This window comes from Pogona vitticeps, chromosome 4, assembly GCF_051106095.1.
Source record: "Pogona vitticeps strain Pit_001003342236 chromosome 4, PviZW2.1, whole genome shotgun sequence".
Taxonomy (NCBI): Eukaryota; Metazoa; Chordata; class Lepidosauria; order Squamata; family Agamidae; genus Pogona; species Pogona vitticeps.
The window spans coordinates 50863406-50876838 of NC_135786.1; the positions used below are offsets into that span (position 1 = coordinate 50863406).

The following is a 13433-nucleotide window of genomic DNA, read 5'->3' on the forward strand; positions in this document are numbered from 1 at the left end:
GGGTCAGGTATGTGATTACCTGTGATGCTCTGCATGATTAAGCAAGACTACAGAGACTGAGGGTACAGGGACTTTTTAAAGCCCTGGCCACAGGGATAGATGGATGAATATGAGGTTTTCCACCATGATGGACATCCCTTACCTGGAGTCCTATGACAATTTATTCAGAACAATCCAGGTATGGAAATGAAATTAGAATCCAGGTTGGGAAAATAATAATATTTTCTAAAGGTCCTGGCCAGCACAGTCATTAGCTATGGGGGCTGGGGATTCTGGAAGCTGTAGCCCCAAAAAGTAACACTTCCAAGCTCTGAAATACATCAGTGATATACCAGAAAGTTTCCAGGACTAGAATTTGTTTTCCCAGTCCTCAAGTATTATTGTGTCTTCCTTTTGAAAAGTTGAGCTTTTAGGACAGGGGTCTCCAAACTATGGCCCTTGGGCCACATCCGGCCTGCCTTGCTGTTTTATCCGGCTTGTTCCCTTCAGCCTGTGCACATGCGGTGGGTGGGCAAATGGGCGTCCAGCTGCACAGGGGTGCGTGCATTTCTCCTTGCATGCATGAGTGGGTGGGTGTCGCCTGCCATGCACACATGCATATGTGCACACGAACATTCCTTTGCTCCTCATATATGATGTGGCCCTCACACTCAAGTTTGGAGACCCCTGTTTTAGGACAACATCTTAACATAGGTACCTTCCTTGGCCCTATATGTAGCAGAAACTAAGCAGAAATTAGAAGTTAACTTTGAGATTACTTAACAAATTAAAAACTATTCATTTACTATTCATTTATTGTGCCCAATCCACAAATCTCTCAAAAAGGTTGTAGAATCTTTCAAGAAATAGTGTGTTTTCCAAATGCTCGAGGTATAGCATTTTCTACCTGGGAAAATACACTACTTCTCCATATGGCTTATTCACTGCTATTGGAAAAGCTATACAGAGCAATGTTTGCGTAAGGATTTATTTGAAAGGCCATGAGACCTGACAGACAGCATGTCAGACCTGATCCGGCAGAATCAGGGCTTATATTCCCTAAGAACTTATAATGATTCCTAGGGATCAAAACAACCACATTGGATCAGTATAAAAAATTACATGTTCCACTGGTCACTTCTCACAGTGGCTACTGGAAGCTCACAAGCAGGTTATGAGCTTCAGAGCAGCCTCCAGCTTGTGCTTCCCAAAGGCTGCCTCTGGTATTGGAAGCAATACAGAGCCATCCTACCCAGTGCTTCAACCCCCATGGATCTGACTAACCCTCTTTAAAGACATCTAAGGTGTTGGATATCACTATATGTTGTGGCTGGGAATTTGATAGTTTAACTATGTTCTGTGCAAAGTGCCACTTGCTTTTCCCTGTCCTGATTTCCATTCCATTCTGCTTCAGTCAACATCATCTCAACTTAACCAATTTCTTAGAGTTGTTGCAAGGGTTAAATGAAGGTACTTTGAAGTTTGCAGATGATACGACGGTCATTGGACTTATTAAGAACGGTGACGAGTCGGCATACAGACGGGAAGTTGAGCATCTTGTCGCATGGTGCAACAGTAATAGCTTAGTGCTCAACCCACAGAAAACGGTGGAGATGGTAGTGGACTTTCGAAAACACCCCCCTTGTATACTCCCACTTTCCGTCTTAGGCAGCACGGTCTCTGTAGTAGAGTCGTTCAGGTTCCTGGGCTCTGTACTCTCTCAGGACCTGAAATGGTCAATTAACATCGATGGCATCATCAAAAAAGCTCACCAACATCTGTATTTCCTACGACAACTTCGGAAATTCAATCTGCCTCGGGAGCTGCTTGTCCAATTTTACAGAGGCATTATTGAATCTGTCCTCTGCTCTTCCATAACTGTTTGGTTCGGTTCGGCAACCAAACTGGACAAGAACAGGCTTCAGAGGACTGTCAGAACTGCTGGAAAAATAATCAGAGCTGATTTGCCATCATTGGAAGAGTTGTACATTGCACGGGTTAAAAAGAGAGCGGAAAAGATCGTGGCAGATCCACGGCATCCTGGTCACAACTTGTTTAATCTTCTTCCTTCTGGTCGGCGATACAAGACACTGTATACTAAAACATCGAGGCACAAAAATAACTTTTTTCCCTGTGCCATCAAACTGCTGAATTTGTAACCATCTGACGCAACTGGGAGTTGAGGCAATCGGTTTTTGTAGAATTTGCTCTTAATCGTCTTGTGAATTTTTCTGTTTATGGTGTGTGTGTATGTGTGTAGTGTTTTTAAGTGTGGCCGGTAGCCGTATTAAATTCTGGGTATGGTTTACATACCTGGCCAGTAAATAAATAATAATAATAAAGGTAGTAAAATCCTGGACACTATGCTTAGATCTTTGGGGGAAAGGGAGGGTAAACATGAAATCAATACATATTTGCGTATGAGATAATTAATTCTGTTGCCTAGCTGCTCCTCCCTCAGCTTTACACCTGGAACAAAAACAACAAAGAAAGCTTCAACCCATTTCTCATTCACAATCAAAAGCAGACAGAGAAAAATATGGTTGTATTGTCGCAGGATGAGACAGCTGAACAAACTGCCTGAATGAACTGATTATCTGGGAAGTTAGTAGGCAGAAAACTGGTAGCAAAGAAATAAACGAGTAAAACAAAAATCAGAAAATGAAAAGTCATTTCCTTTGAATCCCAAATGCCAAGAAGGTGACAAAGAACTGAAAAATACTTTAGAGGGGGGGAAATCTACACTGTTTGGCATCAGTCCCACACTGATCTCAATCAAACAGCTGCAAAGAAATGTAATGCTCCTTTCTGACACATTCTACAATTTCTGCTGCTAATTTACGTAGAGGGAAGGGCAGAGGGGAAAAAAGACACTGAACACAGCAACGGCTGCAGAGCAGCTTCTGGACTGCTGTATATACAGGTGGAAAAAAAGGGTATGCACCCATGTGCGTACACTGGAAGTTCAGCTCTCAAATATTCCACAGTAATATCAAAGAATAATTTGTTCCAAGCAACACCACTATCTTATTCCTTTAGGATGGAAACACAGTTGTTTCTGTAAGCTCACTTTCATAGGCTCATGAGGCTTTCTGTAAAAGAAATCAAGTGTATGGGGTATTATATGCCTACTTTCAAATAAGGTGCAACCTCTACTGGGGTTGGGAAGAGGTCTGCCACTGAATAAACCTACCACTAAAATCAAATCATCTGTTTCCCAGTTGTCCACCTTCTTGAGTTAATGCTAGCACATCCTAAAACATGGGGCTAAGGCTGTAGCTGGAAGCTGAGATCTGGTGACTGAATCTGGACTTAGTTGATCCTTCACAATTTTATCCACTACAATAAAATGCCATATTGTCATATTGAAAATAGTTAGGTTTCTGCAACCCCAGAACTTCAGATCAGCAGTTCTCTCCAGACTGGGACGCAGAGTCACAGCCAAGAGTATGGCAAGGCTGTGATTCCAGAGGTCTATTATCTAACACAGCTCCCAGAAAAAAACAACACATTACTACTCTGAACACAGCCATCTCATCTGATTTCAGAGGCTCAAGAGGATCACCCCAGATAGTACTCTGTATGGGAAACACCACGGCATACCAGAAATCAGGCAGGATGAAGGGGGGAAAAGTCATACCTGTAACCCTGGAGAGCCTGTGCTAGTGCCAGTTCATTAAACAGTAGAGCAATGGTCTGTCTCCATATAAGGCAACGTCCTATGTTTCCAAATTCTGAGAGTCCTACTGCATCTGCATAAGCAGCACCTCACATCCTTCTCATTTCTCATCTGGAGGTTCTTAATCCTTTCATTTTCCAGGTTTATCATTCTTAATAAGGCAAGCTTCAACATGCTGAGGCTGACTGTCAAACCAGTTTGGAGCATACTGGCAACAATTCCAGCCATTGTCAATGTTCAGTGATAAAATCCCAGTGATTCCCAATCTGATGTCCCAGGTGTGCTCCAATCAAAACTTCAGATTGCCTGAAGACTGGCCATGCTGGCTGGTGTTTTGGGGAGTTGAAGTCCAACAATATATGGAGACCCAAGCTTGGGAACCTCTACAGATGCTAGAACCCTTGAGCCAGTGCCTATACTTGTATAAACCTCTGCATCATCTAATAGAAAAAGGAGAGCTGGCATCACATAGTGGCTAAACTGGGATCCAGAAAGCCTCCAATTCAAATATTACTTTGACCATGAAATAATTACCTGATTATCAAGCAGTAGCCCTCATCTGTAACAGAATAATAATGATGTATATCAAATGCAGTGAAAAAACACACTGCATTATGATTGCATGCATGACAACATTTTACTGCACATGAGTTTAAAAAAAAGATATTCATATTTCCTACAAGTGGAATTGTCCTGGATAAATACGATATTACCCCTGCCTAATGAATGCCATACATCAACAAGGATAAAATCAAATTAGAAGCTCCTTGGATTTCATTTCAGGTTGGATAAAAATCAATGATTTTTCTAAATCAAATTGATTTAAATCACAATTTAAATCAAACAAATCTCTTCCTATTTAAACTGTCAAGAAATCTACTTTTAAAAATTTCAGTTTGATTTAAATCAAATCCACCCTTCTTCATTTGAATAATTTTACTAGTATTAAGCACTAAGATTTCATCTATCTGTTTAACGAATTTGAGGAGAAAATATTTGAGGGGAGATCCTTCTGAATTTGCAGGCTTCATTCATTCATTCATTCATTCATTCATTCATTCATTCATTCATTCATTCATTCACTCCAATTAGTGAATTTCACACTACTCTGGACAGTGTACAAACTTTGCAGAGAAAATACCACCATTTGTTGCGGGTGATGGGATCTGGCAGGAGCTTAGAAGATTAGCTACGACTGTCCCACTCTCCACACAAAACTGGAAGGAACTCAGCTCTGGTCACTTAAGAAATGCAAACCTGATAAATCTTCATGAGTTGTACAAGTGACAAGTCCCAACAAAGGGCCCTTGCCACACATTGTGCAACAGCAACTCCTTGTTTGTTATTGAGCAAACATTTGACAACCTCAGCTCTCTGACAAGAACCCCTTTTTTAAAATAACAAAGATGACTTTGCATCCACTCTTTTCTTCACTTTTTAGGTGTGTAAATAAGCACTTGCTATGTACACACAAGACATGCAGTTTGTGAAGCCGTCCTTGAGGCCAAGCATCAGAGTCAAAATTCATCAGCTCAAGGAGCACATGTGAGTTGTTTCTTGATCAAAGCTTCAGAGCTCTATGTCTGCTTAAAATCTATCCACAATAACTATTTATTTTAAATGCCCTTTTCATGTCAGAAGGAACACAATCTTAACATGTTGGGGGGTGGCTTTTAATAACAGCTGAGGAGGGGTTCTGCAGCATCTTAAGAACTGAAGAATTTCAAAAGTGATTCTAAACCAAACACACAGAATATCAACCTGAATCTCAGAACACGAACAACTTGTGCTCCTTTGCCTTCCACTTCAGCATCTTTTCCCACCTTGTACTTGCATTCCCTTCTTACCATTTTCCTAAGTGGTAGTAGTGTTAGTTAGTCTGCCTCAACATGTTGGCAAAAGGGCTGGGGAACCACATGCAAAACAACCTAGCAGTTTAAAGACTAGCAGTTTTATTTCAATGTGAGCTCTTGTGCTTCAAAACCCATTTGCTCAGACACCAGATAGTGCCTGAGGAAATGTTTTAAATCACAAAAGCCAAACTGAAATAAAACTGCTAATCTTTAACACTCTAAGTTCATTCGCTCGTGGATTGTGCCCACTTCCCAGTTATTCCCCACAATGCACAATGCACAGCCACCAGCTGCTGATTTGGACCCTGAGACCACCATTTACAGTGGTGAATCGCTAGACAGTTACCCCGCATGACAGTTTTTTCGCTACTGACTTTTTGTGATCGCTATAGCGATTCACAAAACAGTGATTCCTATGGGGGAATTTTGCTGGAAAAATGTTTGGTCCCTGCTTCGCAAACCGATTTTTGCTAGACGACAATTTTGACAGCTCCCTCCGTGCTCACAAACAGGTGTTTTCGGGACCTAAGCTTCGCAAGACATCGATTTAAACAGCTGATCGGTGGTTCGCAAAGCGGCTTTCCTATGGCCGATCTTCGCTAGATAATGGCGATTCTTCCACATTGGAATCCATTAAACAGGTTTCAATGCATTCCAATGGGGAAATGCTTTTCGCTAGACAATGATTTCGCTAAACAGCGATTTCAGCAGAACGGATTATTATTGTCTAGCGAGACACCACTGTATGCACAAGTTCAGCAACAACTTTGGCTGGCTCCCCATAATCTGGGATGCTGCTTCAGTGTTCTCTGTACTTCCAGAGAGCACTTTCACTTCCAGAAAGAAAAGGAAACAAGGGGAACATTTGCTTTGGTTATTTTCTATGAGGGCAGCACCAATTTTAAACAGCATAGTTTTCTAATGGCAGCAATGGGGGTGGATGGGCAGCATGGCCACGGAAAAGGTCTGTGAGATTGCATGAGGCCTACAAGCCACATGTTGCCCAGCCCTGTGTTAAAGTGGCACAACTTGAAAAATGGCTGAAGAGCTGGATTGTTGCAATCACAGTAGCTTTACAGTAGAGAAGAGGGTAGGGAGTGACACCCAGCATTACAGCATGTTTTTTTTCTTTTTGCTAAAATAAAGCCAATAAGCCCTATGCATCCACTGCCCCAACATACAAAAAAGGAACTTGCCCCTCACACTCTAACACGGCTTTCTCTGTTCATTCAGATAGAATCTGAAGATAAGAAGTTCTTATAAACATGGAAACCTTCCATATGTGCAAGAACTGCAAAATCAGGATTTGTATGGTTGTGGAGAGGAAACAGGAACCCAGTAGCATCTCTTCAGACTCATTCCTTTCCTTGTTAGGAAAGCAACGATGAAGGGGGTCAGGGTTAGTATGCTTCCCTTCTACATGCAATGGATCGACATGGTTAATAACACTTGAACCGCAGCTACCCTGACATCAGTGTCCTGTTTGCTTCCAGATCTTGATAATGTATTCAGCTCATCTTTTGAAGCAGGGGACATAAGTCTCAAGACACCTTTCAGAGCATCCTCCCCAATCTCACAGCAGCTATAAACGTGAAACCATAAATCAAGGGCATGAGTCATTGGTTTCCCACAAGCAAAGTGACCTCTCTAAGAGTGGCAGCTTGAATGTGGGTATATGTGGCAAAAACCTGACAAAGCAGTGTCTTTGCTAGGAAGACTCCACTCCCAGTCACAAGCTAAAAGGAATCTTTTTTTTTCCTTTGGTCATTACCTCACCTCCAATATGTTACTATATTACAGTGCAGAGCTCTGCTGGGAGTGTATGAACTGCAGCAGAATACAGCATGCTCTCTGCATCATGAATGCTGCACACTACAGCAGACGTCAGTGCATCTTGCAGGCATCTCATGCATTACACGTTCAACTGCAGCACACTGCAGTGACATCAGAATTGCATAGCTGGCTGCTCACCAGAATGGAGACTGAGAAGAAGAATGAGGGGATTAGGAGGAAAGGAAATGCCTTGGCACATTTTCAGCTATGGCCCCCTCCTGAACCTTTTTATTTGTTTGTTTGGCGCAAGTCAGGGTGGCTAAATGTGAACCTTCTGGAGCACAGAATATTCATACATCTAAATAGTTGGCACTCAGAAAGGCAAACCTGCATCTGGAGATGATGAGCCTGATCATTTGCAGATGGCTCGCCTGAATTAATGAAGGAAACAAGGGGTGAGGGGAAGAGGAAGAGGAAGGAAAGTCAATAGATATTGGAGGAGTGAAGGGTGGGACTGATGAAAGGTTGGTTTTACATATCTTGGCTGCTTTACATGTCAACTATTGGCAAGTCATAGCCTGAAAGGATTCACTCAGAATCACAAGAATCCTCTTTTAAGGCATGTATATGGTGGCAAAATGAAAATCAGCCCATTCACTTGGTGTACTGTTATGTTCAAATGATGCACTGGTCATAATAATTGCCACATGGTGCACTCCCAAGTAGCTTTCACAAATCCTTCACAGCAATACATGAACTGCTGGATAGCTCAGCAGTTTAGGCACCTGGCTGGAGAGCCAGAGGTTAGGAGTTTGATTCCCCACTGTGCCTCCTTGAGAGGGGCTGATGATCCATAGGGTCCCTTCCAGCTCTGCAGTTCTAATATTTTCCTCAGTATCAAACATTCAAGAATACTGACTCTGAACATGAAAGTTCCATCACTGAGCTCTCCTGATTACCAAGTATTCAAAGACCTCATTTTGAAAAGCCACAGAAGATATTGCCCTACTAGGTAACAGCACATTTCCCAAGTTAATTCCACATTTGGGTGAAACTGTTATTCCTTTTGTTTCTGATAGTTTTTTTACAGGGTAAATCCCAGGTATCTGGTCTCCATGGAGTCTGATACCAGGGGATAGGTAAAAGAGCAATTTTAAAATGAAAATCCAAAGTTGGTGCAGGTATAATGATAATATGTGGTTTTTATAGGTTTTTTGGGCTGTTTGGCCTCAACAACACAGCCAGACAACCCAAAAAACCTACAACAACCATTGGATCCTGGCCGTGAAAGCCTTCAAGAACACAATCTGTGTGTTACCCAATAAGGCAAATGCTGGTTTGTACTTGTCTTGAAAAAAAGGATTAGAAACTTGGGTTTGTTTGTTTGTTTGTTTATTTTATACCCTGCCCATCTAGTCAGTTGACTACTCTGGGTGGCTCTGGGTTTGATTCTGTCCTCTAGGCTTGATTTGCAGAACAAACTATAGTTTACCAATTAAGGTAAAAGAGAAAGCAATGGTACCACTGGAAAAAGGAAAGTCACAGAAAAGAGGGAAAGCAGGATTGAGATGGGAAGGCACAAGCTGAACGATCCTCACATTCACACTGCTCCACGCGAAGGCTTGATACTTCATTTGTACCAACCCACTGCATGCACTGTCATATTGTTGTTACTGATTAGCTGTTAAGTTGTTTCTGACTCTTCGTGACCCCATGGACCAGAGCATGCCAGGCCCTCCTGTATTCCACTGCCTCCCAGAGCTGGGTCAAATTCATGTTGGTAGCTTCAGTGACACTGTCCAACCATCTCGTCCTCTGTTGTCCCCTTCTCCTCTTGCCTTCACATTTTCCTAACATCAGGGGCTTTTCCAGGGAGTCTTCTCTTCTCATGAGATGGCAAAAGTATTGAAACCTCCGCTTCAGAATCTGTCCTTCCCATAAGCACTCGGGGTAAATTTCCTTCAGAACGGATAGGTTGATCTCCTTGCAGTCCAGGGGACTCTCAAGAGTCTCCTCCAGCACCACTATTCAAAAGCATCAATTCTTCGGCGGTCTGCTTTCTTTATGGTCCAGGTCTCATTTCCATACATCACTACTGGAAAAACCATAGCTTTGACTATACAGACCTTTGTTGGCAAGGTGATGTCTCTGCTTTTCAAGATGCTGTCTAGGTTTGTCATCGCTTTCCTCCCAAGAAGCAGGCGTCTTTAATTTCATGGCTGCTGTCTCCATCTGCAGTGATCATGGAGCCCAAGAAAGTAAAATCTGTCACTGCCTCCATATCTTTCCCTTCTATTTCCCAGGAGGTGATGGGACCAGTGTCCATGATCTTAGTTTTTTTGATGTTCAGCTTCAGACCATTTTTTGTGCTCTCCTCTTTCACCCTCATTAAGAGGTTCTTTAATTCTCCTCACTTTCTGCCACCAGGGTGGTATCATCTGCATATCTGAGGTTGTTGATATTTCTTCCAGCAATCTTAATTCCAGTTTGGGATTCATCCAGTCCTGCCTTTGGCATGAGGTATCCTGCATATATGTTAAATAAGCAGGGAGACAATATACAGCCTTGTTGTACTCCTTTCCCAATTTTGAACCAATCAGTGTTTCCATATCCAGTTCTAACTGTTGCTTCCTGTCCAACATATAGATTTCTCAGGCGATAGATAAGGTGGCCAGGCACTCCCATTTCTTTAAGGGCTTGCTATAGTTTGCTGTGGTCCACACAGTCAAAGGCTTTTGCATAGTCAATGAAACAGAAGTAGATGAATATAGCACCTTAACAATGTCATCTTTTAAGTTTTTTAATAGTTCAACTGGAATGCCATCACCTCCACTGGCCTTGTTGTTAGCCATGCTTTCTAAGGCCCACTTGACTTCAGTGTCCAGGATGTCTGTGAAGAACTCCTCCTTTTCCCTGGTTAAAGACAACATTTGGCAATAATGCTAGTGGTGGGAGATGAGCTTAGGAACCACAAATTTGGCAACTGGCCTGTTTGCCACTTCCCACATCTGCATTTCAGCCTTTAAATCTGCACAAGTGGTCTGAAGTTCAGAATGAAGCAAGGGCTGAATTGTTCAACAATTTATATGAGAAAACATGGAGATGTGGGACTGTAGCTCATCCTGGGGAGTGGGGTGGGGGTCCAAGTCAGCACTGTGTACCCCACAACCTTGCACTGGAGCCATTCTTGTTATCAAAAAAGAATGGATTCTGATCTGTGCTCAGTGGAACTCTTTTGGGTTGATGGTGGGGAGAATATCTAGTAACAAAAGTGAAGGAAATAGTTGTCACAAAAGGTTAGTTTTTGCTAACCTTGAATACTTATGCCAAAAACTTGTTTATCCTGTGTTCAAACTGAAGTGCTGAGAGCATTTTTGTGTGTTGTGTTAAGACTAAATACATGGCACACACAAGCTGCACTATTCAATATACACTCATGAACTTTTAACTATTGTTTATACATTACCAGTCCTCTCCATATTTGACAAAGATATTTGGTTTATTTTGGAAACCAGCTGGGATTGAATTTGTAACAACATACTGAAGGTTGTTGTTGTGCAGTGTCAGCCTTCACACAGCAGCTGCTGCCCCACAGACCCTTCAATCTTGGACAATTGTAAGTATCTTGTGCCCATTTCTCTTGCCTCCCATGTGGTCTCCAGAGCAAGACAATTTTAACAGTATTACAGGCATCACAGAAACATGTGGACACCAAAAGAGAAAGCTGAGTTGCATGAAGACTGAAATGGAAATATCTATGGGTGTGACAGAATGTGGAGATTTGTGGAAGTGGAAATTTTGAACCAGAAGTCTCAAAGCATGAGAGGAACAAAATGGGGCGGCCAAAGAGAAGGTGCAATGATGAGTGAATTCTAACCTTAACATTGCAAAACTCTGGCTGCAACAAATGAGCCACAAGTGTAAAGCCTTATTTTACAGGTTAAAAATAAAACCTGGATCCAACATCTGGCACTATCCAGTGTTCATGAAACTGTCATTCCACAGAACACTTATCTTGGGTAAGACTGGCTATGTTTGCAACAGTTGGAAATGGGACGAATCTTTCCCTTCAAAAAGACTAACCAAATGCAACTTAAAGAACTGTTAACATTACTCTTGTGAGCACCTTAAAAGCTTCCACATATTAAAAGATTGCTTGTGCAATTTGTAAGTCATTTATTATTTTCAGCAATGTGCTGCATTTAGGGAAATATGCGCTGCATAACTACCACCACAAGGATGCATCAGATAAATCCTAGGAACCAATAATCTCTGGGGCAGCTGTATAAGCAAACTGTCTTCCAAAAGAAAGGCATCCATACTGATAGAAATTCAAAAATTAAAAGCCCTATCATGGAACAGAGTCAGTGTGTCAACCTCAGCAGTGTGAAATTTTGAAGTAATCTTTTGCAGCTGATTTAGGAACCTAGGAACAAACCCTTATGAAAGGGGAACTAAGGCAACTCCCTGTGGACCCTGTCCTAGGCCATGGTTTTCCTTCTGTACTTCTATTACACAGCAGTTGATTATTTCATAACAGAGTTGATAACCAAAAAAACCACTCCCCACTGCTCCCAATTCACATGTAAGTCTTTCTCTTCTGCCCATATGACAGCAGTTCACCATGCAAACTTCCCTACACAATCCAATTATAAATACTAGTGAGACACCATTGCTGGCAGTTATACTGCTCCCATTCATTCCTTTCCATTCTGATTGCTTCCACTATACTCTTGGTCATCCCAAAATGAAAATGCTCTGTGGACACACATCGCCCCTGGCTAAACTCCATGCCTGAGAGGGACATGAATTGACCAAGCAAAGTAGTACAGGAGTGAGAAGAATTCAAGACTGCTTCTACAGTACAGTGGTGCCTCACATAACGAGCGCACCATTTAACGACGAATCCGCATAGCGATCTATTTTTTAGATCGCTAATGTGATCGCATTGCAATGTTTTAATGGGCAAAACATCGCATTGCGATGATCGGTAAGCGTTTAGCTTACCGATCTTCGCATTGCGATGTTTTTTAAACAGCTGATCGGCGGTTCCAAAATGGCTGCCGGGTGCCCAAAATGGCTGCCGCAACCATTTTCGCACGGTTTCCTCGCTTACCGAGGGTGCGAAAATGGCAGCGCTATGAAGGATCTTCACTGAACGGTGAGTTTGGGCCCCATAGGAACGCATTCAACGAATGGGTTTTTCCATTCCGTTTAGCGATGTTTTCACATAGCGACGATTAATTCGGAACAGATTAACCTCGCTATGCGGGGCACCACTGTATAAGAAGAAACTCTTAACATCTTTTTCAACCCATTCACATACCTTCATGTCCAAGAGCAGACTGCACACACCAAGTTGCAAATGAGAAGGTACACTTGCTTATATACTGAAAAGCATCAACAAGCTCTTCTGAAGGCAAAATAAACCTAAGTATGGACCCACTTTTGATCCAAACATTCTTTTATGATTAATTTTTGTTTTGATGCTTTCCAGAAATGGCTAACCCAGGTGACCTGTTTTCAGTTCAATTTGTCATCTAGCAGATGTTCCACTAATTGCAGGCATCCAGGACTACAGTAGCCTTTGACTTTTCTTTTAAAGGTTGACTTTCAACAAATAAGCCAATATGGTCATTTAGGTTAAAAGATATCCCATTTTATAGAGAATCTCCCCAATGCTGTTCATCCCTAAGAGTGAGTTCAGATATTTAGATAGGTTGCCAGGCTATTATTACCAGGTGCTGCAGGAGAAACAGCAATGGAAAGATCTAACCAAATCATGACTCTTGGGATTAGTCTTAAGGCACAAAATTCTGAAGTGAATCCCTTAGTTGAAAAAGAAGCCCTTTGCTAAGGGTTGCACACTCCCATTTTCCAGCCCCGGAAATGTAATCTAAACTTAAACCAAGTGATTCATGATCTTATTTTGCTCTTCTCACATTTAGGAATGTTGAAATCACATATCAGGCCATCTATTTGCTCACCACTAATATTATGTCCCAGGCAATTCCTTCAGGTGGGCTGTTCTACAAAGAAGATTGCAAACTAGTATCATGACAAGAAAAATTTGATTTCAAGAACTTTAAAGACATTTGACAAAATGAATCCCTTTGCTACCTTTGTTTGGGAGCATCCAGCAGTGGGAA

At 42.0% G+C, this 13433-nt stretch overlaps 1 protein-coding gene across 15 annotated transcripts in view; it reads right to left on the bottom strand.

The window, feature by feature from the left end:
- The window catches only part of ATP2B4 (ATPase plasma membrane Ca2+ transporting 4), a 197221-nt gene that overhangs the window by 155264 nt on the left and 28524 nt on the right, over positions 1-13433 (bottom strand). The gene's annotated exons all lie outside the window — the stretch shown is intronic.